Here is a 5275-nt window from a genome sequence, read left to right as displayed (position 1 = left end):
AACTCCGAAAACCCTAAATGCCACCGAAAAACTTTGAAAATCACTGTTTATTTTAACTCCTCCCCAGTGAGGATTGTGAAAATCTCAGGAAGAACATTTTTCCGTGTGATCAAATAATTCCCTTTTTGCCGATATAAATTCTGTGTACTGATACTTGTAATTGCCAGATGATGATACGCTGTATCGAAACCGGTCGCAATATATTTTATTTTGTGAAACAGCTAAGTGTTTTCTTAACCTTTGTGCATCATGAAGGAGTTTCACCATGTTACGCCAACCACCATCTCATTTATCGATTCCCTTTTTCTTTCTCCCCTCCTCCTCACTATATTCTCCCAATGGATGAGTGCGAGTGTAGGTTGTATGTACCTGTATTTTGTGGTGGGTACTATTGTTAATTATTATTCAATACGTTGGTAAGTTTTTCCTGCGATATTCTGTATGCCTAAACTAGTTTAGAAAGACCCAAACATTTTATTTATAGTGAAATTCTAGTTTTTCAACTTGCTCTATAGGTGAATCTATGCTCATTGTTTTGCTTCGATATTGTATCACATGCTCCGACTGTGTGGTTGTCATTAAATTGGTCTGTAAATCGAAGCTTTGAGTTGAGGGCTCCTTTTCCCCGAAATATTTCCAGTCCCCAAATCACCCTTCGTCCCCCTTTCCATTCCCACCCCTCTCTCCCAGGGTGCACGTCATCGTCCCCTCCACATCCCTCACCCCTTTTCCGTTTTTCCCGCACACCTCACCCCCTCGCGCGTGACCTTCACGGAGGTTACAATAAACGTGTTGGAAATTCATTCCATAATGTCGAAATTCAGGGTTAGGTTTTCATAAAGGCTGTTACGTGATTCCTGGATATATGTAATTTGAAATCCTGAAGAACGCATTGTCGATTGCATTCCTTTAACAGATATATAACTGAGGCGTTTTCAACAACGGTAGGCCAACAACAACACGTCGATATTATTGGCAAGAATCTGGGGCACTGATGCATTCAAAATAAATAAATTACGAGGCAAATATTAGGCATGTAAATAATATTTAATCGTGAAAAAATGGAACAAATAAGTAAAAATCTTGAATTCTGCATTTTAAATTCAAGTAAAAGACAAAAAAGAGAAAAGTAAAAGGAAAAAATATCCCATTTTGGTATTCAAAAAATATAATATGATACTGATATGAGCAAAAAAAAAACCTGTAAAATGATCAAATTGCATTTTATTAAAATCTATTTAACTGCAATTTATTAATTTTTCTAAAATTTATGTGAACCAAATATAGTGCAACTGTCAAGTTGCCAGATTTCATTTTTCTTCTTTTCAGAAACCCCTCATTGGGACGAAAATTTCAAACGCGTCTAAGGCCTTCGTTCACAGAATCGTTTCACTGGATTCTTCTCCCTTGTAGAATAACGATTTCTATTTACAAAGCTGTCTGCCAATCCATCATGTCGGAAATGACATCAGCTGTCGGTTGCTTTCGTAAATGAACCACCGATCCAAGGAAAAACGCCTTTCATGTCAAAGAGAGGGGTATGGGCTTCAACACCTCGATGACCATCGTCAACATACTAGTCGACAGATCGACATGAAGAAAAACACGAGAGTCCGATGACGCGATAAAAAGAAAGGGTTGCGAAGTGGCCCCTCGCGTGATGACCGCCTATTTAAGAATTTTGAATTTTTGGGTACGGAGGGAATACGAGAGACTAATATTTCCTCTTGGCAAGGCACCACCAAGCAAGAAACCCCTTCATTTACTTTCCACATCGTATTTCTCTACTTCGACACCTTTTGGGGCCTTGGGATCAATAAATCTGCTTTATTCTCGTCTCTTGCTTAAAATAGCCATAAATTAGTATTCAAGTCGTCATCTTCAATAGTCAACAATCCGAAGAGTGGTTTGACGCAGCACTCCATTCCTACCTTTTGTTTATATGTGACTTTGTGCATATTTTGTGCTTTCTTTTTTGGATGTACATGTTCTCACCTGGCCAGTTGCCAAATTGTAACTGATTACGATAGTAATAATAATACCTCCTATCCGCTACCTTTTCATAGCGACGTATTTCTTCTGTTTTACATCCCTTATAACCCTTCCTATGTAACTCATACAGGGGCCGACCCTAACCATTCTCCCCTTCCACCAGTCCTCCTGCGATTTTTCTCATCGTTCAGGTCACGGGTATGATAAAAGCTACTGCTTTCATATTTGGTAAGAGTGGCACAAATGACGATAAAAACAATTCGTGGAGAGTCGGTGATAACTGTAAGCAAAGTACAGGTAGCATTTAACATTTATATTTGTATAGTTGTTTTCAGGGCTGGTCTGTCATGTAGGAAAATAAATAGAATCCCCGGGGAAATTATATCATTAAATGAAAATTTTCAATTTCGATTAAACCTAAAGAGCAGTATTTCTTAAGGTTCGTTTACACTGTGTAGCATGTTATATAAACATGTTATGTATAAAAAAGTTACTTGTAACATTTTTTATATAATATTTCTTTTATATAACATTTATTTTATAACAAGAGCCCAGCGGAGCCAAAAATGCACAAATAGAATGTTACAGATTAAGTCGCAGCTCACCCGTCAACAGTCTATTCCCACAATGAACCCCACCTCTTTTCTGTAACATGTTACACATTTTCCCACTTCGTGCGTGAAACCAAAAGCTTGTTATATATTACGAATTTTTGTTTTGTAACATAATGTTACATTTCGCTTGTTACACGGATTTGTAACTTTTCTAAAAACATATTATATGTAACTTATTTATATAATACTAGCTGACCCGGCGAACTTCGTACCGCCTAACAATCAATGAACTTACAGTTTACTTACACCATTTATAAATCAGGAGCGGCAGTATCGTTTTTAATCATGTTTAATTTATTGTAATAAAATAAGGGTACAAATTCAATAAAACTACGTAAATGAGTACCAAAATTGCTTGTCAGAAAGACATTTTCTTTATTGAATCTACATAGGGTGAATCGGAGCACGTTTACGCAGATTTTTTCAACAAATTTTCTTACGTTTTAGCTTAAGAAATTTTGGCCATTGTGGTTTAATAAAGCAGTTCATGAAATAAAAATTATACGCATTCAGTTGTTGGCTATTTGCGTTATTAGCTGTAAAAAAATGTTTTTAGGTCCAAGTCTGTTGCATACACTTGGCCCATTCAGGGGGCAGGTTGACACGACCCCAGACCGACGCTTGACTGATGCTCAAAATCGTGCAAGAAAAGCCCCTATGAAGCAGCATTCGCATTAAATGACTTAAGGCGCGCCAGTTTTAGTATCTCTGTTTGGAAAAAATGCACTGCGTAAACGTGCTGCATGCGTAAACGCACCACGGTGAGCCCTACACATTCGGGTTTAATGCCTTGCGTCAAGCACCTTCTGAGAAACAACAGTTTTTGTTTTGTTATCAGGCGCAAGATGAAGCGGATGAAGCTAAATAAATATAGCGAAGCAAAGCAGTGACGCAGCGAGGGGAGGTTTTGGGGGATAAGCCCCCCCCCCCCAAGAGCTTAGAGAATTTTTTTATGAAAGATTTTGTTATTAATATTAGGGGGACGGATGACTAACAAACAAAACATATTTAACAATTCACACAGCCGCAAAACCCACTATTTTGAACCATTTATCTCAAAAAATGTCTGAGGGAAGTGCCCCCACATTTCCCGCTTACCTTAGCGAGTTTTCTATACCCTACAGACCCGTGGTATTAGCTGCGCCCAAAACCCCCTATCCTAGCTACGCACTTGAAGCGAAGGATGAAATACAGAGGATGGTTTATCGACTCGTGAACATAGCACGCTAAATTGACCATGAGAAAATCATGGGTTTTCATTAGCACATGAGCACAAACAACACAAAAACTGAAAGAATGACCATGCGATTTTTTAATCGTTATCACGAATGCAACACGAATTGTAAATTGAATACGTTTTAGCTCAAAAGGGCACATGAGTTGAGATCATGGAATCTACGGAATGAGGACTTCCTAACCTTTGAATTTTCCTTTGAGTAAAGTTGCGTGAATCACATTCATCACCAATTTTTTTAATGATCAAACACGTTCCGTTGGATAGTTATGGTTGGTTTAGGCTTCGAAAGATCATGAGCACAGAAACTACATTTTTCTGTAAATCGTGCCTTGGTAAGCCAGGTACGTCCAAGGACTTAAAATATTCAGATAGATAGTTGGTGATTTCGTCTTCGTTTGCTACACATTTAAAAGATTCGAATCCATGCAGAGTACGAACTATTTGAATTTACCTCGTTTTAGTCATCCACATCTTCGTTCTTGCTCACTAAATCAACCATCTTTGATTCTTTTGGTGATCAATCATATTCTGGAACTCTTTGTTGATGAGCAAACTACTCGATTCCTCGACAGGAACACGGACATTACCGTTTGTCAACAATTGCTTGGAGATTTGTTTACAAACACGGTAGTGAAGTGTCAACTCGAGCTGGGCCACGGCTGGGCTTACAATCAGCTCGAATTAAATTTTAAAAATGTAATTTCAATTTAATTAATATTTTGAATATATTTAGTAATTAAAATGTTATATTGTTACTAAATTCAGTTATTAAAGTGGTAAAAACAAAACTAATTATTTAATTTGTAGTTTTGACCGACTTATCAATTGTTGTGTTACTATAACTCCTAAATGCATGTCCATAGGAAAGAGATGAATTTTTTTTGTGAAATTATCCTTTTTTTAATGGCCTATATGTTAACCCCGCCTGTGACGAATCCAAAGAACCAAATCTCATTGAAATCGGTGCAGCCGTTCTCGAGTTATAAGTGTTCTAACTAACACGATTTTCGACTTTCTTTTATATATATAGATGTTACACAGTATAAACGGGCAATTATGGATCTTAAATACTTTACTAATTACCTCAAATATACCGTTAGTGACGACCAAATCTTTTAAGAATCAAATGCCAACCGTAAGAGTAGTCTATATTTTTTAACAGCGTTTAGGGATAACTGAGCGAATTTAAAAGTTTTAATTGCCCTTAGAAAAAGAAAACGATGAAGTATAGCTCCCGCGGAGAGAAAATCAGTGATGTACATTTGAACTAAGACACTATAAATGGTGGAAAATATTGTTGCCCTCCAACTCTCAACGCCACTATTTTAGATCAAAGGCAATCTTCAAGATAAGGTAGATTTACACCGAGGCAAGATCGCCAAATGTAGTCTTAACACCCGCATTCCTAGTCTACGATATTTCCTTCCACAGC

The sequence above is a fragment of the Ischnura elegans genome, chromosome 9 (genome assembly GCF_921293095.1).
Source record: "Ischnura elegans chromosome 9, ioIscEleg1.1, whole genome shotgun sequence".
NCBI classification, from domain to species: Eukaryota; Metazoa; Arthropoda; class Insecta; order Odonata; family Coenagrionidae; genus Ischnura; species Ischnura elegans.
This window is presented reverse-complemented; position numbering follows the sequence as displayed.